The following is a 24,869-nucleotide window of genomic DNA, read 5'->3' on the forward strand; positions in this document are numbered from 1 at the left end:
CCAACTCAGAGTGTGCGAACAATCCAGCCCAGTGAGGGTCCATCACGGCAGGAAAGCCTGCACCCTGTGGGTAGAGAAAGACCTAGGTCTGTATACACGTCTACACCTTGAGATTGTGGAGAAATGCAGCACCAGATCTAAGCTGAGCTGAATAATAAGACAGTTCCTCCCCCCACAAAAATGACGACCGATACTGAATAGGGAGAGAGATGTCTGGGTGTGAAAAATAGATTTTACAGAGAACCTTTTCTGTAGTAGGCACAGTGCTAAGCATAAGCATCATCTCAAGTGCTCCCACAAACCTATAGGGGTCACACTGTTGTACTCATTTTGCAAATGAGAAAACTGAGGCTCAGAGAGTTTCTACACCTTGCCAAGATTATCCAGCTCTTTTTTACTCCTTACTGCTCCTACCACGAATAGTTAACATTTATTGAGCACTAGGTGTCAGGGACTCTTCTAGTAATGTGTTAATTCCCTTCAATCATCTTTATATCTTGTATAGTTGGGTAGTAGGGTTATCCCCATCTTACAGACAAGGAAGCTGCCCAGAGAGGTTAAGTAACATAGAAAGTGATAGGGAAGTGGTAAGGGAAGAATCTGAGGTCTTACCCACTATAACTTACCGCTTCTCCCTAATATATTCTAGTGCATTTGGTATTTCAAATGCAACATTCATGGAGAAACTCAACTTGAGGCATTCTGAAAAGAGCATTAGACTCAGAGTCAGAGTTTAGCTGTGATCTTTCCTTTCTGTCCAAGCCAGCTATGCACTTTGGGTCCAATACTTAGCGTCTCTGGTCCTGCTTCACATCTGGGAAATGAGGGTTGCTATGAGGCTTCAAGGAGATTATGCCTTCCAAAGTGCTGTGTTAGCTGTCCAACAGTGTACCCCAGAGAGCCACCCCCCAGTCTAACCAAGGTAGCAAACGCATGTCCTTTCCACGCTCTGATACTGCTGCATTGGCACATTTGGGGGAACACTTCTTTGAATCTCGCTGGAATTCTCCCCGCTCCATTTTCTCTCCAGTTTCTCTATTTTAACACTTTCGAATGTCAGTCTTGCCAGGCCTGGCATTAGTGAGAGGCTGTGGTCGATAATGTGGGTGCAAATATATGAGATGAGAGAATATGTTTGAACTCAGGCACTGTTTTAGCAAAATGTTGCTTTCTGTTTCAGGCAGAGTAAAAAAAACAAAGCCGTTTAAAAGTCCCATTAAGGAGCCTCACAGGCTCCTCAGACATCAAATAACTCTCACAAAACAACACTTTAATGATTTAAGTGTAATGAATCAGAAACACATGGACTACATTTCTCTTGGAATACCCAAGGGTTTCAAAACTGAAGGAGAAAGAACTTGGCTCAAAGCACAGTGTGCTGGGCAGAGGGCTCTGCCCGCTACAGACATTCCCTCTATTCATGAGGCAGCGGAGCTGGCCCTCTCCTAATTTAGGGCACATACAGGAATATGCAGTCATTTGTTCTGGGCACAGAGGGAAGAGCTTGGGAGGGAAAGCCATCAGCTTCTCCTTGTAAAGTGTCATAGAGCAATCGAGCTTCCCAGAATAATTTCCTGGCCATATTTTTTCAAGGCTGCCAATGTTCAATGGGAGACATTTGAAATACATTCTAAGCCAAAGTTCTGCCAATATACAGCAGATCTGATATGTGCTTCCCTGGGAGTTAGCCAAGGCTCAGATGGAATCTGCATGAAAACAGGAACTATATGGCTCAGTGAATGATCTGTGTGAGACGCAGGGCAGTTTCCCGTTGGACTAGAAGACATTGGTGATATTGTCCTGACCTTTTGATAAAGACTCTCTGAAGTATCATTAATAGATCATGGGAAGTAAGAGGGATGCACGGGACATTGGTTTGGGAGTAGACTCAGGGTCAGTAGGCTGACTTGTATGTGACCTTGGGCAAGTCATCTACTTTCTTGGCTGGAGGGAGGGAGAGGAGGGGCAGCTGCCTGCTCTGCTGTACAATGAGGGGATTGGACCCCGTTGAGGGAACCCATGTAAATGTTGGTGTGAGAACTGGGGAATGATACTGCAGTGAAGGCAGTCCTGTGGGTTACTCTCATGACCTGTGAAAAGAGTGGAGCCCAGAGCGTCCCTCTCATCTTGATACTTGTTTTATCTGTGGTCATAGCAGCATGACGTGGCTCAGGATTCCATCATAGGTATTCAGGAAAATAACTATTAAGAAGATTCAACTACTTTTTTTAGAAGTTTGACAGAAAAGTTAAAATAAGCACACAATGAACTAACAATATGTCACTTAGAATCATAAAATGTAGAACGACAGATGTGGACCCAACACCCCCAGGTTATAGTCAGGGACAGGGTCAGGAATATAGTACTAAGAGAGTGCATGTTACAGCATTCCTACCACTAGAACTGGGCTTGGTTTACATGTTCTACCGAAGTATTTATTATATGCAACTCCTGAGCTGAGACTTTCTGGAATCCCATGAATGTGTTCGGAAATGTAAAGTATCTGGGCATGGGATTTTGTTGGCAAAGCCAGAAATCCAGGCTTCCTATAGAATATCTAAGAAACTGATAAATAGCCCCAAAGATGGCACCTTAGAATTAAATTTTGGGTTCTACAACACATTGACTATGCTGAAAGCCATTGCTTCGGAGCCTGGATATCGCATTATCAGAATACAGGGGATTTAAAAAATACCAACCCCTAAACTTCATCCCAGGAAATTCAAATTCAGCAAATTTGGGGTGGGGCTCCTGAATCTCTAATTTTAAAAGCTCTCATGGCACGATTTTGCCAATTTGGGTGCACAGAACATAATGGTGCATTTTACAATTGGCGGCATTTTAGGTTTGATGAAATATCTTTAGCATGTGTCAGATACTTCCATATACATTATTACATGTAATAGTCATAATTTTTACAGATGAAGACACAGAGGTTCACAGAGACTATGCCAGCAAGAGGACAATTGATGTGTAGAGCCCAGGCCTCCTGACCCCCGATCCAGGACTCTTTCCCCTCATCTGCAGGCTCCTGACCCTGCCTGTGGACTTTGAACATCCATGAGCCATGCTATCTTGTGTCTGAAAGATTGCAGGGAAGGAAAAATAATTTCTATTAAAAAATAACCTATTTGGTTCTGTTATGGGCTGAATTGTGTCCTTCCAAAATTCATATGTTGAAGCCCTAACCCCCGGTATCTCAGAATGTGATGATTTGGAGATAGGGTTTTTGAGAGGTGATTAAGCTAAAATGGGGCCATTAGGGTGGATCCTGATTTGATATAATTGGTGTCCTTATAATAAGAGATTAGGACACAGACAACACAGAGGAAAAGACCATGTGAGGACACAGTGAGATAGTGGCTATCTGCAAGCCAAGGAGAGATGCCTCAAAAGAACACCTTGACCTTGAACTTTATTTATTTATTTATTTATTTTTAAAGATTTTATTTATTTATTATTTGACAGAGAGAGAGAGAGAGACAGCGAGAGAGGGAACACAAGCAGAGGGATTGGGAGAGGGAGAAAGCAGGCTTCTTGCTGAGCAGGGAGCCCGACGTGGGCCTCGATCCCAGGACCCTGGGATCATGACCTGGGCTGAAGGCAGACCCTGACGACTGAGCCAGGTGAACTTTAAAACACCTGCCAACATCTTGATTTTGAAGTGCTAGTCTCCAAAACTATAAGAAAATACATTTCTGCTGTTTAAGCTACCCAGTCTGTGGAACTTCGCCATGACAGTCCTAACAGACTAATAAGCTCTCTTATACAAGGTTCTCGAAAAGCATGAAACACATGCCACCAGGGGCATCAGGCTGATTTCAGGTGCCACACACATGGAATTAAAAAACACTGGGTCAGTTAATATTCTGTCTGGTGCATAATTAGAGAAACCTTGACTAATGCTCAAATAGAATTTATTTTCCTCACAAAGCAAGAAGTGAGGAGGTACATAGGTCTGGGGCAGCTGCTTGACATTGTTTTCTTTCTTTCTGCTCTGCCAGCCTTAGTATATGGGCTTTCATCCTCATGCTTGCCACCTCATGGTCACAAAGAGGCTGCTGTAACTCCAGATGTCATGTCCACATTCAAAACAGAAAAAAAGGAGAAAGAAGAAAAGGGGACTGGGAGACTTCTCCTTACGTCTCACAGACCAGAGCTGGGTCACATGGCCACCACTAACTGCAAAGGAGACTGGTAAGTTGGGTTCTTACTTTTACAGCTTATAGAGCAGAGCCAGACAGCAAGGAAGACAGTGATTAGAAATGGAAATTGCATGAGTCAACCTTCAATATCTGTCACCACCATATGCCAAGAAAGTCCTGCCTTTTTCATTTCTCTTTCATTCCAGATATTATTGAGAAGAAAATCTCAAGGTGATGCCATTATACCATTGATAATCATTTCCCTTTTAACAAGGAAAGGCAGGTCTCAAATTCAGTCTTGCAGAGACAATATTATTCTGCTAGGATTTAACAATTTTTACTCATTACATTTATTTTTATGTTTAGAGTAGCAGCATACTTTCAAATATATGGATTTCAGTCAAAAAACCAAGAAGCAAATCCAGAGTAGATCAGACTTGTACCTCTGAAACAAATCATATATTATATGTTAAAGAAAAAAAAAAAGAAGATAGTAGGAAGGGGAAAATGAAGGGGGGAAATTGGAGGGGGAGATGAACCATGAGACTATGGACTCTGAGAAACAAACTGAGGGTTTTAGAGGGGAGGGGGGTGGGGGGATGGGCTAGCCCACTGATGGGTATTAAGGAGGGCATGTACTGCATGGAACACCGGGTGTTATACGCAAACAATGAATCATGGAACACTACATCAAAAACTAATGATGTAATGTATGGTGATTAACATAACATAATAAAATAAGATTAAAAAAATAAACACAAATATGAAACAAATAATAATAATAATAATATAGCTGGTATTCATGCATACCAAAAAATTATAAAGGCAAGTGACTAAATATTGGAAACCTTGTGGTGGACACAGTAGAAATAGCCCCGTGCCCGTGGAATAGCCTGTGAGTCAGGATGCTGGGGATGGAGGTCACATTCTGCCCCAGCCTCCTGTGAAGCCTTGTTTCCAAGAAGAACGGTTCATCCTCAAAACAACCGACAAAGGCCATGCATTATTATCTATATTTTACATATATGATTAATAATGATATTGAGATGAGGTAATTGAGTCCTAGAGGAGAGAAATGTATTGCCCAGGGTCACACTGAAATTAGATGGTGGGCTGAGACCATGAATCAGAATTCCCTACTCCCATGTTCTTTTCTGTTAGGTTGTAGGCCACTCTATTTGAGACTGAGTACTTTGAAAAGAAACTGGCTGGTTTTTCTGAAAGCCCCAAATGACCTTTGGCTGGCCAACAGAGCTGGCTCTCCACCACACAATTTTACCGAACAAAGAGGTATGCTGAGGTGTTTTGACCTCTCTTGAGGATCAAAATCTTCATGCTCCCTCAGCTGCCAGTAGGCTTATCGCTTCCAGAATCTACTTTGGTCTCTGGATAAGAGAGGATTCCTCTCTCCCCTTTTCCCATGTCTCAACCTACCCTGATTCCCACCTTCTTCCTTATTCTTTAGGACAGAGTCTAAGTTTATTAGTGAGCCCTGGAAGTGAATCAACTGGCCATACACATCAGCTTCTCTTGCTTTCTGCCTTATTTCATTCAGTCAAAAAAACAACCGGGAACTAGCCTTCTTTAGGTCTTCTGGCTCTCTCTTTGCTCTTCTTTCTCCATGTATCTGGCCAAAGGGTGGTAGGGGGAGGATATTAGGATTTAAGCTCTGACAGAAGGTGGGCACGCTTTTTTTAAACTTCTGCCCAAAGGAAGCCCTGTCATTGAGCCCAGCTTTATAGGAGAGCCCCAGTCTGTGGAACCAGGTACGAGCCTCGCTGGTAACAGAGGGTACCTGGCTTTCTGTTTGGTTATTTCTCCTCACGGTAATCTGGCAGGAGGAGATGTGATGTGTAAGGAATGATCCTGGGGTTCTCAAGTACTTGAGACATATACCATCTGTTTGGGTTGAATTGTATCCTTCCCAAATTCATATGTTGATGTGCTAATCCCTAATATCTCAGAATGTGATTCCATTTAGAGACAGGGCCTTCAAAAGATAATTAAATTTAAAAAGGTGCTGTTTAAAGAGGGCGCGTTCTGCGTGGAGCACTGGGTGTTGTGCACAAACAAGGAATCATGGAACACTACATCGAAAACTAATGATGTAATGTATGGTGATTAACATAACAATAAAAAATTATTTAAAAAATAAAAAAAATAAAAAAAATACTTGAGAGAGAAAACAAAACAAAACAAAACAAAAAGGTGCTGTTTCGGTGGGCCTTAATCCAATATGACTGGAGTCCCTGTAAGAAGAGGAGATTAGGACACAGATGACACAGAGGGACAACCACGTGAGGACACAACAAAATAGCCATCTACGAGCCAAGGAGAGAGGTCTCAGAAGAACCCAAACCTGCCAACACTTTGATCTTAGACTTCTAGTCTCCAGGACTGTGAGAAAATAAATTTTGGCTGTGTAGGTGACCCAGTCTGTGGTTTTTTGTTATGGCAGTCCTAGGAAACTAATACACCTTCCATACCTCCCTTACCTTTGCTCACCTAAATCCATTTTATATCGACTATAGTTGCTATTCACTCATATTATGTCTCCCCTCTCCCAGAGGTTCTCCAGATGCTAAGGCCAATTGGACCAAGCGGATCCAACCCCAGGACAGCACTGGTTAGGCCATAAGAAGCAAATGGACAGTTGGGGTCAGACCGTGGGGTGAGGGGGTGGACTCAGATCATGGAGGAGTCAGGGTCCTTACTTCCCTAACTTCCTACTGCTATTTCATGACTATTACTTTTCCACCCTCTTTCCAAATTCCCCTGCCCTTCTATCACTCTGGCAATCTTCTATCCTTTCCAAATTCCCCTCCCTGCTACTGCCACCTTCCAACCTCTTGGTTCTATCCTTTGCTCCTTTCTTTAAGAACTTACGCATGTGGCTCCATTGCTTACCTTTCCTCCCCAGTTCCTCCTGATGCCCCGAGGGACACTAGGCTCTCATCCTTTGAGCTCCTCATCTTCAGTGATGACTTCTTCTGCTTTACCCTAGCCATCTATGATACCCATAGCCACATCCACCTCTGCAAGCTCCATCTCATAACACCCATTCTCTAACCACCATCTCCTATCTTTTTAGGTCTTTTACTCCTTCAATAACCCTATAGACTCCAATAACCCTAGACTTCAATCTCATCAAGACATCCAGTCCTTTGACACCACCCCATTTTAAGTCTATCAGATCCTCTTGCCTTTACATCTTTTCTGAATCCCACAACCAATCACGAGCACTCCTTTGCAGACTATTCTTTCTCTACCTGCGTTCTCAGCTCTCTTCTTGCTTCGGAGGAATCATTCTTTATCTTTCTGGTGAATCATTGGGATTCTAATAGAAGCTAGGTCCTTCCTTTGTCTGGAATACCCCCAATAAAGCCACACAGTCCACACCCTCAGCTCCTTTGACTCTTTCTAAAAGTGTCACTTTCTCAGTGAGGTCCTTCCTGACCACTCTGTTCTACTACTTCTCTTCTTACCCACACTCACAATCCCTATATCTGGTTTCAGTTTTTTTTTTTTTATAATTTTTTATTGTTAGGTTAATCACCATACATTACATCATTAGTTTTTGATGTAGTGTTCCATGATTCATTGTTTGTGCATAACACCCAGTGCTCCACGCAGAACGTGCCCTCTTTAATACCCATGACCAGCCTAACCCATCCCCCCACCACCCTCCCCTCTAGAACCCTCAGTTTGTTTTTCAGAGTCCATTGTCTCTAATGGTCCGTCTCCCCCTCCGACTTACTCCCCTTCATTCTTCCCCTCCTGCTATCTTCTTCTTCTTTTTTTTTTCTTAACATATATTGCATTATTTGTTTCAGAAGTACAGATCCGTGATTCATCAGTCTTGTACAATTCACAGCGCTCGCCATAGCACATACCCTCCCCAACGTCTATCACCCAGCCACCCCATCCCTCCCACCCCCCACCACTCCAGCAACCCTCAGTTTGTTTTCTGAGATTAAGAATTCCTCATATCAGTGAGGTCATATGATACGTGTCTTTCTCTGATTGACTTATTTCACTCAGCATAACACCCTCCAGTTCTATCCACGTCCTTGCAAATGGCAAGATCTCATTCCTTTTGATGGCTGCATAATATTCCATCGTGTATATATACCACCTCTTCTTTATCCATTCATCGGTCGATGGACATCTTGGCTCTTTCCACAGTTTGGCTATTGTGGACATTGCTGCTATAAACATTGGGGTGCATGTACCCCTTCGGATCCCTACATTTGTACCTTTGGGGTAAATACCCAGTAGTGCAATTGCTGGATCGTATGGTAGCTCTATTTTCAACTGTTTGAGGAACCTCCATACTGTTTTCCAGAGTGGCTGCACCAGCTTGCATTCCCACCAACAGTGTAGGAGGGTTGCCCTTTCTCCACATCCCCGCCAACATCTGTCGTTTCCTGACTTGTTAATTTTAGCCATTCTGACGGATGTGAGGTGGTATCTCATTGAGGTTTTGTTTTGGAGTTCCCTGATGCCCAGCGATGTGGAGCACTTTTTCATGTGTCTGTTGGCCATTTGGATGTCTTCTTTGGAAAAAGGTCTGTTCATGTCTTCTGCCCATTTCTTGATTGGATTATTTGTTCTTTGGGTGTTGAGTTGGATAAGTTCTTTATAGATTTTGGATACTAGCCCTTTATCTGAGATGTCCTTTGCAAATATTTTCTCCCATTCTGTCGGTTGTCTTTTGGTTTTGTGGACTGTTTCTTTTGCTGTGCAAAAGCTTTTGATCTTGATGAAATCCCAATAGTTCATTTTTGCCCTTGCTTCCCTTGCCTTTGGCGATGTTTCTAGGAAGAAGTTGCTGCGGCTGAGGTCGAAGAGGTTGCTGCCTGTGTTCTCCTTTAGGATTTTGATGGACTCCTGTCTCACGTTTAGGTCTTTCAACCATTTGGAGTCTATTTTTGTGTGTGCTGTAAGGAAATGGTCCAATTTCATTCTTCTGCAGGTGGCTGTCCAATGTTCCCAACACCATTTGTTGAAGAGACTGTCTTTTTGCCATTGGACATTCTTTCCTGCTTTGTCAAAGATGAGTTGACCATAGAGTTGAGGGTCCATTTCTGGGCTCTCGATTCTGTTCCATTGATCTATGTGTCTGTTTTTGTGCCAGTACCATACTGTCTTGATGATGACAGCTTTGTAGTAGAGCTTGAAGTCCGGAATTGTGATGCCTCCAGCTTTGCTTTTCTTTTTCAATATTCCTCTGGCTATTCGGGGTCTCTTCTGTTTCCATACAAATTTTGGGATTCTCTGTTCCATTTCTCTGAAAAAAGTGGATGGTATTTTGATGGGGATTGCATTGAATGTGTAGATTGCTCTAGGTAGCATTGACATCTTCACAAAGTTTGTTCTTCCAATCCATGAGCATGGAACGTTTTTCCATTTCTTTATGTCTTCCTCAATATCTTTCATGAGCATTTTATAGTTTTCTGAGTACAGATCCTTTGCCTCTTTGGTTAAATTTATTCCTAGGTATCTTATGGTTTGGGGTGCAATTGTAAATGGGATCGACTCCTTGATTTGTCTCTCTTCTGTCTTGTTGTTGGTGTATAGGAATGCCACTGATTTCTGTGCATTGACTTTATAGCCTGCCACTTGACTGAATTCCTGTATGAGTTCTAGTAGTTCTGGGGTGCAGTCTTTTGGGTTTTCCACATACAGTATCATATCTTCTGCAAAGAGTGAGAGTTTGACTTCCTCTTTGCCGATTTGGATGCTTTGATTTCTTTTTGTGGTCTGATTGCTGTGGCTAGGACTCCTAATACTATGTTGAATAGCAGTGGTGAGAGTGGACATCCCTGCCGCGTTCCTGAGCTTTTCCCCATTGAGAATGATATTCGCTGTAGGTTTTTCATAGATGGCTTTTATGATATTGAGGTATGTACCCTCTATCCCTATACTCTGAAGAGTTTTGATCAAGAAAGGATGCTGTACTTTGTCAAATGCTTTTTCTGCATCTATTGAGAGGATCATATGATTCTTGTTCTTTCTTTTGTTAATGTATTGTATCACGTTGATTGATTTGCAGATGTCGAATCAACCTTGCAGCCCAGGGATAAATCCTACTTGGTCATGGTGAATAATCCTTTTAATGTACTGTTGGATCCTATTGGCTAGTATTTTGGTGAGAATTTTGGCATCCATGTTCATCAAGGATATTGGTCTGTCATTCTCCTTTTTGATGGGGTCTTTGTCTGGTTTTGGGATCAAGGTAATGGTGGCCTCATAAAATGAGTTTGGACGTTTTCCCTCCATTTCTATTTTTTGCAACAGTTTCAGGAGAATAGGTATTAATTCTTCTTGAAATGTCTGATAGAATTCCCCTGGGAAGCCATCTGGCCCTGGGCTTTTGTTTCTTGGGAGATTTTTGATGACTGCTTCAATTTCCTTAGTGGTTATAGGTCTGTTCAGGTTTTCTATTTCTTCCTGGTTCAGTTTTAGTAGTTGATACATCTCTAGGAATGCACCCATTTCTTCCAGGTTATCTAATTTGCTGGCATAGAGTTGCTCATAATATGTTCTTATAATTGTTTGTATTTCTTTGGTGTGGGTTGTGATCTCTCCTCTTTCATTTATGATTTTGTTGATTTGGGTCATTTCTCTTTTCTTTTTGATCAGTCTGGCCAGGGGTTTATCAATCTTGTTAATTCTTTCAAAGAACCAGCTCCTAGGTTCGTTGATCTGTTCTACTGTTCTCTTGGTTTCTAGTTCATGGATTTCTGCTCTGATCTTTATGATTTCTCTTCTCCTGCTGGGTTTAGGCTTATTTGCTGTTTTTTCTCTAGCTCCTTTAGGTGTAGGGTTAGGTTGTATATTTGAGACCTTTCTTGTTTCTTGAGAAAGGCTTGTATTGCTATAGACTTTCCTCTCAGGACTGCCTTTGCTGTATCCCAAAGATTTTGGACAGTTGTGTTTTCATTTTCATTGGTTTCCATGAATTTTTTTAATTCTTCTTTTATTTCCTGGTTGACCCATTCATTCTTTAGTAGGATGCTCTTTAGCCTCCATGTATTTGAGTTCTTTCCGACTTTCCTCTTGTGATTGAGTTCTAGTTTCAAAGCACTGTGGTCTGAAAATATGCAGGGAATAATCCCAATCTTTTGGTAGCAGTTGAGGCCTGATTTGTGACCTAGGATGTGATCAATTCTGGAGAATGTTCCATGGGCGCTAGAGAAGAATATGTATTCTGTTGCTTTGGGATGGAATGTTCTGAATATATCTGTGAAGTCCATTTGGTCCAGTGTGTCATTTAAAGTCTTTATCTCCTTGTTGATCTTTTGCTTAGATGATCTGTCCATTTCAGTCAGGGGGGTGTTAAAGTCCCCCACTATTATTGTATTGTTGTCAATGTGTTTCTTTGCTTTTGTTATTAATTGCCTTATATAATTGGCTGCTCCCACGTTAGGGGCATAGATATTTACAATTGTTAGATCTTCTTGGTGGATAGACCCTTTAAGTAGGATATAGTGTCCTTCCTCATCTCTTATTACAGTCTTTGTTTTAAAATCTAATTTGTCTGATAAAAGGATTGCCACCCCAGCTTTCTTTTGGTGTCCATTAGCATGGTAAATGGTTTTCCACCCCCTCACTTTCAATCTGGGGGTGTCTTTGGGTCTAAAATGAGTCTCTTGCAGACGGCATATCGATGGGTCTTGTTTTTTAATCCAATCTGATAGCCTGTGTCTTTTGATTGGGGCATTTAGCCCATTTACATTCAGGGTAACTATTGAAAGGTATGAATTTAGTGCCATTGTATTGCCTGTAAGGCGACTGTTACTGTATATTGTCTGTGTTCCTTTCTGATCTATGCTGCTTTTAGGCTCTCTTTTTGCTTAGAGGACCTCTTTCAATATTTCTTGTAGGGCTGGTTTTGTGTTTGCAAATTCCTTTAGTTTTTGTTTGTCCTGGAAGCTTTTTATCTCTCCTTCTATTTTCAATGACAGCCTAGCTGGATATAGTATTCTTGGCTGCATATTTTTCTCATTTAGTGCTCTGAAGATATCATGCTAGTCCTTTCTGGCCTGCCAGGTCTCTGTGGATAGATCTGTTGCCAATCTAATGTTTCTACCATTGTAGGTTACATATCTCTTCTCCCGAGCTGCTTTCAGGATTTTCTCTTTGTCTCTGAGACTCGTAAGTTTTACTATTAGATGTCGGGGTGTTGACCTATTTTTATTGATTTTGAGAGGGGTTCTCTGTGCCTCCTGGATTTTGAGGCCTGTTTCCTTCCCCACATTAGGGAAGTTCTCTGCTATTATTTGCTCCAATATAGCTTCTGCCCCTCTCTCTCTTTCTTCTTCTTCTGGGATCCCAATTACTCTAATGTTGTTTTGTCTTATCATATCGCTTATCTCTCGAATTCTGCCCTCGTGATCCTGTAGTTGTTTCTCTCTCTTTTTCTCAGCCTCTTTATTTTCCATCATTTGGTCTTCTGTATCGCTGATTCTTTCTTCCACCTCATTTATCCTAGCAGTTAGTGCCCCCATTTTTGATTGCACCTCATCAATAGACTTTTTGATTTATACTTTGTTAGATTTTAGTTCTTTTATTTCTCCAGAAAGGGTTTCTCTAATAACTTCCACACTTTTTTCAAGCCCAGCTAGTATCTTTAAAGTCATGATTCTGAACTCTAGGTCCGACATCATACTAATGTCCGTATTGAGTAGGTCCCTGGCAGACGGTACTACCCCTTGTTCTTTTTGCTGAGGTGATTTTTTTCGTCTTGTCATTTTGTCCAGAGGAGAACAGATGAATGAGAGAACAGAATGCTAACAGGTTAACAACGTCTCCAGCAAATATACTCTATACAAATCAGAAAAGACCTGAAACCAGGGGACAAGAAAGGGAAAGAAAGAAGAGAAAAAAAAAAAAAAAGAAAAAGATAAAAACAAACAAAAACAGAACAAAACAAAACAAAAAAACAGAATATGATCAAATACGATCATGCTAGTGCATAGATCAGTGCCAGACACTAGCTTTTGGGCATATTTTGGTCCGTTAGAAGAAAGTGCCTGCTAAAATTTTAAAGGAAGAAAGACTTATATATGTACAAAATAAGGGTTGATAAAATGAAAGGATGGCAGATGACTGTAAAGATGAAAATTATAAAAGATTTTATAAAAGGAATTGATAAGATAAGAAGTTGTTTTTAAAAAGAAGGAAGATTTAAAAAGAAAAAGAGAAAAGAAAAAAAAGAAAAAAAAAGGGAGAGAATATGATCAGGCAGGAGACTAGAACAAAGCCATACATTAGTGATTTAGGGTATATTTTGATCTGTTAGAAGAAATTGTATCTCAAAATTATAAAGAGAGAACAACTTATATATATATGCCAAAAATAAGGGTAACTACTATGAAGGGATAAAAATATGACTGTAAAAATGAAAAATGAAAATGATTTTTTTAAAAAAGGGATTGATAAGATGTTGTTTGAAAAAGGGAAAAAGAAAAATTCAAAAAGAAAACAGTTTAAAAAATTAGCTTTGAAAAACTAATGAATTATGGTAAAAAAGCCATGAATTCTATGTGCAGTATTCCCCTAGCACTGGAGTTCTCCCGTTCTCCTTGATCGGTAAACTTGGTCTTGGCTTGCTGGCTGTTCGTGCTGATCTTCTGGGGGAGGGGCCTGTTGCCGTGGTTTCCAAATGTCTTTGAGGGAGGCGGAATTGCCCTGCCCTTGTGAGTCCGGGCTAAGCAAGCTGCTCCGGTTTGCTCACAGGAGCTTTTGTTCCCTGCAAGCTCTCGGTACAGCTTTGGAGGACCAGGGTGAAAATGGTGGCCTCCCAATCTCCACCCGGATGAGCTGAAAACTCGGGGCCCCGCTCCTCAGTGCGCCCCCAGAGAAAAAGTCACTCCCGTCTCCCCGGTCTCCGGCCGCACTCTGTGCTCACCCGGCCTGTGACCGAGCGTTTCTATCTCTGGCACCCGACCCCGTGTGGAGTCTCCAAACCCGGCAGATCCCTGCGGTGCGCTCCCGTGCCGCTCCTCCCAGGGGAGGAAGGAGAGTCTCTCCGGCTCTGCCGCTTGTTGGGTCCCTGCTGGAGGAGCAGTGGCCCGACTGGGCCGCAGATCACAGTTTATGGCAACCCTGAGCTGAGAGCCCACGCCTCGGCTCTGTCTCTGCAGCCGGCTTCCCCGCCCCGATACCTGGGAGCTCTGCCGCACTCAGGCACCCCCGGTCTTTCTGTGACCCCGAGGGTCCTGAGACCACACTGTCCCACGAGGGTTCCACCCCCCGCTTAGCCACTGGAGCGACGTCCCTCCGCGGAGCCGACTTCTAAAAGTTCCGATTTTGTGCTCCGCAGCTCTATCACTTGCCAGAAGCGGCCGACGGAGGCCCCCTCCCCCGCCGTATATCCTCCCGAATATCGCCTCGGATTCACTTCTCCGCACGTCCTACCTTCCAGTAAGTGGTCGCTTTTCTGTCCAGAGTATTGTTACTATTCTTATCTTCGATCTCCTGTTGAGTTCGTAGGTGTTCAGAATGGTTTGATCCCTATTTGGCTGAATTCCTGAGACCAGACGAAATCCAGGTCTCCTACTCCTCCGCCCCCCAAGATACCATTAATTTTTAATTATTTATTTGTTTGTTGCTCACTTCCCATCCCATTAGAATAACACAATCTCAAAGTGGACAAATAGTTTTTTTATTTTTTGTTTAGTGCTCTATTTCCAGTACCAGGCCAGTGCCTTTGACTTGCACGTAGTAGGACCTTAATAAACCTTTGTGGATGGGCTTTCTTCAGAGAAAAATTTGAATATGCACATATTCTTAAAACTTAGTATATAATTTCTGGGGCCTGATGGCCTTTCTGAGGCTGCGAAGTTCAGAAGCTCAGTGTTAACCATTCTTCCTGAATATTTCTCATGCATTCTAACCACCACAGTTGAAATGGTGTTGTATACTGATTACTTACAAATCTATTTCTTTATCGTACATGTCTCCTCACAGTTCCTCACTCACCAATCAAATGTCTGTTCCCACCTCCATTTGAAATGTCCGTTGGACAGAGGTTGCTATCTTTCCATTCCCAACTTGTTCATTTTCCTGCACCAGCTATGTCCATGAACCACCAACAGCTCAGAAACTGAAGCCAGATATTTGAGTGTCATCCTTGATTTATTTTTTTCCTTTCTCCTCGTATGCCATCAATCAATAAGTTCCATTGTTTACATGTAAGTATCTTTCAAATCCAACATCATGCACAGTTTCCATTCCCCACTGCCCTGTATTACTGGAAGTTCATATCAACAACCTCCTAATTGGTTTTTCTGTGTATAGTACCATTCTTACAAAAATACAAGTCTTATTCATTCTCTCCCTTTGTCAAACCTTTTTCTAAAGGCCCTCCTTTGCTTAAAGAGTAAAATAAAAATGTCTTAAAATAGCATTTGAACCCTGAAGCCTCATGTTGACATGAGGTGCCATGAGATTGAAGTAGCGTGCAGTATTGAGCCAACATGTGGAGGGCAGCTGCCTTGGAAAGTCAGCTGGGCCCACAGCGCACTTGGCATGAGTGAGAAAAAAACTGTTGTATGAAGGCACTGAGCTTTTGGCATTGTTTGTTTCTGTAGATAATCTGGCCTATCCCAACACGATACTCTTAAATGGGATTGTTCTTTCACTTCTGTATTCTTCCCCACGCTTAGGCACACACACTTTAATGTCTAGAACTGGTACCAAACTAGTTGCTTATTCCAGATTTCATCATGCTCTTTCATTCCTGCATGCACTTACATCGTTGGTTCTCTTGGTCTTTAGTGCTATTCCCTTTCTCATTTGCTTGTAGAACTTCCTCTAATTTATCCTTTGAAATCTTGCTTAAATGTCATTTTTCTGGAAAATCTTCTCTGATCACCCAATAGAGAAGTAAATATTACCTTTGTTCCTTACACGTGTTTTAAATTATTGCATGTGTCAGATTACTATTTATGTTCCTCTTTCACTACAATAATTCAAGGCCTGAATAATGTTCTCTGTACTTTGGGATCAATAGTGCTTTTTGAATATACAGATGTTCAAATAATCTTTAAAAAAGCATCAAGCTAGGTAAACACACAACTGAATTTATAATTACAAATTGTGATGAGTACTATGTAGGAAGATGACAGAATTCTTTGGGAGAGACCAATAGAAGGGCTAATTTATACAAAGTGGTTAGCAAAGTCATGGTGCTATGGCAGCTAAATAGAATGGGTGCAAGTTAGCTAGTAAAGGGTTGGTGATTCAAAATGATGGACTATATTACCCGGACTTCAAGACACATGGAAATTTCCCATTTCTGTACCCAATCCATGAAAATAATAAGAAAGACTAGAAATGAGATAAATAAAGGAACAGCTGCACTTAAAATCAAGACAAGGAATTATCTGTAGATGAGAAAATAGGAAGGCCTGTACAAGGAGGTCTGTAGATGAGAGGTTGTAGCAGTGAGCTGAGGAATTCATCCTGACAGAGAATGCATCCTGTGGGAACGCATCCTGATCATGTGGGAAGCCATCAAGATCCCATGGGGAAGCTGGAAGCTGACAAGACTGTAGCATGAAGTCACTTGGAAAGAAATAGAAACCGCCACCACAGAAAGGTTGCCAAACAAGAATCAACAAATATATTTTTTTAAGATTGTATCTGGAAAAGGGATAATAAATTCAATAAGAGAATTTCATGTAAGGAAATAGAATTAACAGAAACATAAGAACAGGATTTTAAAATAACCTATCTCCAGAGAGCTGAAAGAGGGTGTATCATCTATGAAACAAGAAGAAGAGAAAGATCTGAAATAAGAACAAATTGAAATACAAAAAGAAGCCATTGGCTCATTAGTGAAATTAAAACAATAATTTTGCATTTACTAAATGTAATTATGTTAAGTATAATTATTGAAATTAAAATGCAATCATTCGTATGATAGCTGAATGGTCACACATGAAGACTTAATTAATGATCTGAAAAATCAAGCTGAGGAATTTCCCCAGATAAAGAGATCAGAAGTATGAAAGAATAAAGGGAGCATAGATTCAGAAGATCCTACATGCAGCTAGTAGAATTTTCATTAAAAATGGAATAAAGAGAGGGAAAGGAAGAAATTTTGAAGAAATGTTGGTCTCAGTTTTCCCAGAATCGAGAAAACCATAAATTCTCAGACTGAAAAGATCTTCCAGTCCTCACATGGGATATATGCATAAAGTTATATATAGAGTCCTTGTAGTGAAATTTCTGCATATCAAGGATAAAGTTAAAATTTTAAAAATTACCAGAGAAGGAAAGAAAACTAGATTAATATCCAGATTTTCTGCCAACCACCTGGAAACAAGAGGGAAATAAAAAATATCTTAATGTGCAAAAGAAAAATGCTTTTAAGCATGTCATTCTACACTAGCCAGAGGATTATGTCACTCAGCTGAAATAAAGACACACTCAGGCTCTGAAAGCTTATCATGTGCAGGCCCTTTTTCAGAAAGAATGGAGGATGCTGGAGACAGTTAGTGTTGGTGAAAGTGGGAAATGGGTCCACTGACACAATGCTTCTAGAAATGGACAGGGGCCTGGCCACTGGGAGGGCAAGCCGGGGCTATTAGTAAAATAAAAATGTGCAAATCTTACCAAGTGAGAATCTTACTTCAAGATATCTGTCTTAGAGAAACGCTCACATGGGCGAGCCTGTTCCTTGTTGCATTAGTTGTCAAGGTGAAAAGTGGGCCTCAGTCAAATAGTGACTAAATGTAATGTGGTCATTCTGTGGAATATGGAGCACCAGTAAGAGAAAATGGGAAAAATCTATGTATAGCAATAGGGATTTATCTCCAAGACTTATCACTGAGTGGAAAGGGAAGGTTGAAGAATGATACATATGTTAGGATACCATCTATTGAGTGAAAAAACAGTAGGCTCACCAAATAATACATATTTTGTACATATCATAGACATTTTGTATGTATTTTCCATATGTCATAGAAGTAAGTGTGGAAGGAGATAGATCAAACATAACCAGTTACTTGTGTGGAGGATGTGTTCGAGAGAGGCTTTGTTCCTATTTATAATAATGCAGAGCCTTTAGAGGTGCCTGGGTGGCTCAACTGGTTAAGCATCTGCCTTTGGCTCAGGTCATGATCCCAATGGAGCCCCGCATTGGGCACTGGGCTCACTGCTCAACGGGAGTCTGCTTCTTCCTCTGCCCTCCCCCACCACTCATGCTCTCTCTCTCTCTCAAATAAATAAAAATCTTTTAAAAAAAATAATACAAAGTCTTTAGTGCCTGGTCAGGGGTGCTTAGGCAGGGGAGTGGCATGATCCAATTTATAGTGATAAAAAATCCCTCTGGGTATTGGGAGGAAAATGAATTTGGAGGAGGGGAGGCAGAGAGACCAGGTAGTAGGCTATCCTGGTAGTTAGGACCAGGACTCATTCATCCATTTGGCACTGTGGGCTCAGAGCCTGGGGCCCATGAAAATGTTTTAATTAAAAAAAAAAAAACACAAAGATACAATAATAAACTTAGCCTGGCTTATATTTTCCTTTATACCAATGCAGTGCTAAAATATAATTTTTATTTATTTTCTAGATGGCTGAAGGAGCTCATAAAGGCAAAAGTACCTAGAACACACAAAAATCATAAAGCAGCCCTGATTAGGAGAGAGAAGGCTTGGATGGATCATCATGGAGCCAAGTGGACAAAGGCAAACTGTGTTTTATAACAACAAGAGCCTGAATCTTGCCCTAAATTGAGAGTGAGGGATGAGGGAGGGGAGAAAGCAAAGGTAAGTCTCAGAATGCTGACTTCAGGGGGTGCTGGGGCCACTTACTGGGACAGGGAAGAGGGGAGGAAGGTTGCCCGGGCCCTCAGGATCATGAGCCCTGTGGTGAAGTCACCACTGAGCCAGGATCTTGATGAGGACTGACGCTGAATCTTTACGCACCAGGAAGACAAAAAGGACTTCCTCACGAAGACTGACGTGATCAGACAGTGTTTTAGAAAATGTGTGTTTGGTGAGCACACAGGACATGGAAGATAAACCAGGAGCTAACAATACCTAAGCAGCCAGGTCCCCCAATTCTCCTGCCACTCCCAGGCTCAGGAAAATGTAATGAAATGAAAGCGGTTTGGAAAAGAGCTGGAAAGACCTCCCAGCTAGACCCAGCCCAGAGTGCAGCTTGGCCAAATCTCAGGCTCATGCGGAGCACATGGGCCTTGCGGCTGGCTGCATTCACCGGCCAAACCACAGGGCAAATTTAAACACTTCAGTTGTCACAACACAGCAGATCTGAATGACAACAGCTTTCTTTAAAAGTAGGACTTTAAAAACAAAAACACTTCTTCACAAAAACAAACAAACAAACAAACAAACAAAAAACATCTCAGGAAAACTGGCTCTTAGGCAATTATTTTAAAAGGTTGGGCCTCAAAATATTTTCAGCCCCAGCCCACGTGGAAGGGGCACAAAACTGTGTGGATCTTCTTTTGTCTTCACCATATCTGACAGAGAAAAAGGGTGACTCTTCTGAAGACAAGCCAGTAGACCCTGAGTGTTGAGCACCTAACACATGATGCTCACCACTGCATTGTTAGCACGGTGTGGGTATTTGGGTAAGCCATGATAGCTCTTTGGGCCCAAGTTGTTTTGGATTTTGTCCCCATAAGTGGAAATAATGATAACACTTTCCTTACATACCGTTTCGAAGACATAGTTGTTGCTGTTGTTGTTCTTCTTCTTTCTTCTTCTTCAGATTTATTTATTTATTTGAGAGAGAGGGGAGAGAAAGAGTGTGTGCATGCAAGGGTCAGGGCAGAGGGAGAGGAAGAGAGAGAATGTTCAGCAGACTCTCTGCTGAGTGTGGGGCCCCACTCGGGGCTCGATCTCATGACGCTGAGATCATGACCTGAGGCGAAATCCAGTTGACGCTTAACCAACTGAACCACCCAGGTGCCCATCAAGGACATAGTTATTCTTAAAGTCCTTTCAAATACGAATAACTTTGAGAATCTAAGGAAGGCTATTGACCTCCAGAGAAAATTGTGTATTCAAATAAAAATGTTCATATACCTGGGTATTTATAGGGTCAGTGATTAAAAGCTCCTTGGTAATATCTTTTTATTTTTTTTTAAAGATTGATTGATTGATTGATTGATTTTATTTGACAGAGAGAGACACAGCGAGAGAGGGAACACAAGCAGGGGGAATGGGAGAGGGAGAAGCAGGCTTCCTGCCGACCAGGGAGCCTGATGTGGGGCTTGGTCCCAGGACCCCGGGATCATGACCTGAGCCGAAGGCAGATGCCTAACGACTGAGCCACCCAGGCACCACTCCTTGGTAATATCTTTAAACCACCTGCAAAACGACTGTCCCTTTACAGGGACACAACCTATAGTAATAATTACTAGTATCCATGGAAAGTAGGGGTAGAAGGATCATGAAAGGCATATGTAGAAAGTCCTCTCCAAGATGGACTAAAAAATGAGCAGGATTTCAACAGGCTGAAGGAAGAGCAAGAGCTACAGAAACGGCAAAGTGTGAAGTGGGAAAACCAGTGGTGGAGGGATTCTACACAACAGTAAGGAAAGGATACTGACCATTTGTTGAGCTTGCACTATGTGCTGGGCATTACGTGCATTCTCTTCTTCGATCTTCACAAGTTAGTTATTATTAGCCCCATTTTAGAGATGAGGAAACAGAAAATTAGGGTGGTAAATAGTGAGGCAATAGTAGAGGTAGGGACTTACCTTTAAAGTCTCTATTTCCATTCTTCACATGGTTCTCTTTAATTTTCGGTATTCATGAAAATTTTCCTAATAAAACATTTGCAAAATCTCTTGCTCCTTGCAGTTTCTCTACCACAAGATGGCTTAGTGGGAAGAGCATTATCACCGAATACCTGTTATCTGTGCAACTTTGGACATGTTGCTCTCTCCTTCTGAGTTTCAGTATTTGTTGAGATACATGAGACTCACCTAATCTGGATGGGATCCATCTAGAATGATCTCCAAGCACTCTTCCAACCTTAGAATTTATGATTTTTTTAAAGTCTATGATTTTTATTCGTTGTTCAATAAATAATTGTCTTTCACATGTTCATACTCCTACTTTCTCAGTAGCTTATTAATTTTTTTTTTTTTAAGAGAGAGAGAGAGGTGAGAGAGGGCTAGAGGGAGAGGGATAGAATCCCAAGCGGACTCCATGCTGAGTGCAGAGCCTGATGCAGGGCTCAATCTCACCACCCCAAGATTATGACCTGAGCCGAAATCATGAGTCTGACACTTAACTGACTGAGCCACCCAGGTGCCCCACGTTATTTTATTTTTAAGACAGCTTTATTGAGGTATAATTGACATCCAATAAACTACATAAATTTAATGTGTACAGTCTGATAGGCTTTGACATATGTATGCGCCTCTGAAACATCACTATTATCAAGATAATGAACATTTCCATCACCCCCAAAAGTTCCTTGTGTCCCTTTGTAATCTCTCCTTGCCCCTCCACTTTGCCCCTGCTCCCTAAGGAAAAACTGAGCTGCTTTCTGTCAGTACATAGGAGTTGGCATTTTTCACAATTTTATGCAAATGAAATTGTACATGATGTACTCATACTTGCCTGGCTTCTTTCACTCATTGTAATTTTGAGATTCACCCATGTTGCATGTATCATTAGTTGATAAGCCATAATTTGTTCATTCATTCATTAATGGACATATGGGTTGTTTCCAGCTTTTAGCTATTAAAAATAAACATGCTGTGAGCATTCACATACATGTGTTTGTTTAGAAACATGCTTTCATTTCTCTTGGATACATTTCTAGGAGTGGAATGGCTGGGTCATATGGAAGGTATAAGTTGAATGTTTCAAGACCCTGACAATTTTCCAAAGTGAACATTCTAGTTGTGCCACATACTTGACACAACTTGGTAAGGTCGACCTTTATAATTTTAACCATTTTCATATATTTTTAAAGGTATCTCACTGGGTTTTCATTTGCATTTCCCTTAATAATGATTTTGAGCATCTTTATTTGTTTGTTATCTGTATAACTATCTACTTTGGTAAAGTGTCTGTTCAAAACTTTTGCCTGTTTTTTCAATCATATTATTTGTTTTCTGATTACTGAGTTCTTTACATGTACTGAGCCCATTATATACATAAGTCCATTGTCAGATACATGATTTGTAAATATTTTCCCCTAGTCTGTGCCTTGTCTTTTCAATATCTTAATGTCTTGCTGAAAAAAGCTTTTAATTTTGATAAAGTATAATTTATAAATCTTTTTCCCTCTGGATCATGCTTTTGGTATCATATCAAGGAAATCTTTGCTTAACCTAAGTGCTGGCACACTAAAGCCCATATACTGGGTGGCTTAAATAATACACATTTATTTTTCATAATTCCAGAGGCTGGAAAGTCCAAAATCAAGGTGGCAGTAGATTTGGTTCCTGGTGAGGGCCCTCCTCCTGGCTTGCTATGTCTCGTTACTACTTTCTTGCTATGTCCTTACATGGGGGGAAAGAGAAGGGAAGCAAGCTTTCTGGTGTCTTTTCTTATAAGGGCACTGATCCCATTATGAGGGTCCTACCCTCATGATCTCATCCAATCCTAATTACCTCCCAAAGGCCCCCTCTCCAAGTACCATCACATTAAGGATTAGGGCTTCAGCGTGAATTTGGGGATGGGGCACAAACATTCAGTCCACCAGTCACAATGATTTTTCCCCTGTGTTTTCTCCTAGAGTTTTTAAGTCTATGACCCACGTTCAACTGATTGTTACATATGGCATGAGACACGGATTGAAGTTAAATTTTTTTTACATTTAGATATCTAATTGTTCTAGCATGTTTTGTTAAAAGGACTATTCTTTCTCCACCAGTTTATCTTTGCATCTTTGTCACTTGTCCTGTATGTGTGCATCTATTTCTGCTCTCAATTCTGTTCCATTCCTCTATTTGTTGATCTTCATGCCAATACCACATTGTCTTAATTACTGTAGCTTTAGAAAAAGACTTGAAATCATGTAGTATTAACTCTCCAACCTTGTTATTTTTCAAAGTTGTTTTATAAAGAGCTTGTCAATTTCTACCAGAAACCTTGCTGGGATTTTGACTGGGATTGTGTTGTATCTATAAATGAATTTGAGGAGAATTGATATCTTAAGAATATTGAGTGTTCTGATCTATGCACACAGTATATCTTCTCATTTATATAGTTCTTTGACTTTTCACAATAGTGATTTATTGTTTTCAGTGAATAGTTCTTGTCTACCTATTGTCATATTTATGTCTCTAAGTATTTCATAAATTTTTGTTTTATTGTAAATGACTTTTATTATGATTGCTTATTCTGATTAATCTGATTATAATTATTCTGACTGCTTATTGCTAATATATAAGAATAGAATTCATTTTGTATATTGATCTTATGTCCTGCAACCTTGCTGAATTGACATTTTAATTCTAGTAGCTTTTTAAAATTAAGATTCCATCAGATTTTCGGGCGCCTGGGTGGCTCAGTTGGTTAAGCGACTGCCTTCAGCTCAGGTCATGTTCCTGGAGTCCCAGGATCGAGTCCCACATTGGGCTCCCTGCTCGGCAGGGAGTCTGCTTCTCCCTCTGACCCTCTTCCCTCTCGTGCTCTCTATCTCTCATTCTCTCTCTCTCAAATAAATAAATAAAATATTTTAAAAAAAAGATTCCATCAGATTTTCTACACAGATGACTGTATCATCAAGAGAAGAGAGAGTTTTACTTCTTTTCTAATCTGGATGCCTTTTGTTTCTTTTCCTTGCTTTGTTGCTCTGGCTGGAACCAAAAGTATAATACTGAGTAGAAGTGTGAACATAAATGTCTTGCTCTTGATCATAGGGAGGAAATACCCAGTCTTTCACCATAAAATAAAATGTTAACTGTAGGGTTTTTTTAATTGCCCCTTTATCAGGCTGAGGAAGGTTTCTTCTATTGGTAGTGTGCTGTGAATTTCTATCAGGAATGGCAGTTGGATCTTATCAATCGTTTTTACTTTTCATTTATTGAGACGGTCATATGATTTTTCGTTTTTCATTTATTAATATGGTAAATTTCATTGGTTTATTTTCTTGGCTTTTCCAGAAAGTCAGTTTTGCATTCCTGAGAGAAACCCCACTGGGTCATGATACATTATTCTTTTTTCATATTTTTTAATTCATTAGCTAAAATTCTATTAAAATTTTTTCTATCTATGGTTATGAGGGATATTACTCTGAAGATTTCTTGTAATGTTTTTGTCTGGTTTTCTTGCAACATCAGCAAAACATGGCCTCACAGTAAGTTGAAAAGTATTCCCTTTTCTTCAATTTTCTGGAAGAGTTTATATAGAATTGATATTATTTCTTCGTTAAGTCTTTAGTAGAATTTACCAGTAAGGTGATCAAGGCCTGCCTCCCTCCTTCTCCTTTGTGAGAAGATTTTTAAATACAAATTCAATTTTGTTAATAGATATAGGGCTATTCAGATTCTATATTTCATCTTTAGTAAACTTTGGTAGTTTGTGCTTTCCAGGCATCTGTTTTGTCTATGTTGTCAAACATTGGCATAACATTGTTCACAATATTCTCTTTTTATGCTTTTAACTTGTAAAATCTCTGGTAATGTCACCTCTCTCATTCCTGAATTTGGTAATTTACATTTTTACTCTTTTTGTCCTAATCAGTCTATATTGAAATTTATCAATTTTATTGCCT

At 40.7% G+C, this 24,869-nt stretch overlaps 1 long non-coding RNA gene across 6 annotated transcripts in view; it reads left to right on the forward strand.

Moving 5' to 3' along the window:
* The window catches only part of LOC113917041, a 43,930-nt gene that overhangs the window by 1,587 nt on the left and 17,474 nt on the right, over positions 1-24,869 (forward strand). The window contains exons 2-5 of one of the 6 annotated variants that reach the window (XR_004820146.1): positions 4,005-4,197; positions 15,123-15,346; positions 18,733-18,928; positions 20,311-21,369. This is a non-coding gene — a long non-coding RNA (uncharacterized LOC113917041). Of the gene's footprint in view, positions 1-4,004; positions 4,198-15,122; positions 15,347-18,732; positions 18,929-20,310; positions 21,370-22,886; positions 23,649-24,869 lie in introns of those variants that run through there. The other 5 variants (XR_003518108.2, XR_003518106.2, XR_003518111.2 and 2 more) reach the window with 5 other exon arrangements.

The sequence above is a fragment of the Zalophus californianus genome, chromosome 1 (genome assembly GCF_009762305.2).
Source record: "Zalophus californianus isolate mZalCal1 chromosome 1, mZalCal1.pri.v2, whole genome shotgun sequence".
Classification (NCBI taxonomy): domain Eukaryota; kingdom Metazoa; phylum Chordata; class Mammalia; order Carnivora; family Otariidae; genus Zalophus; species Zalophus californianus.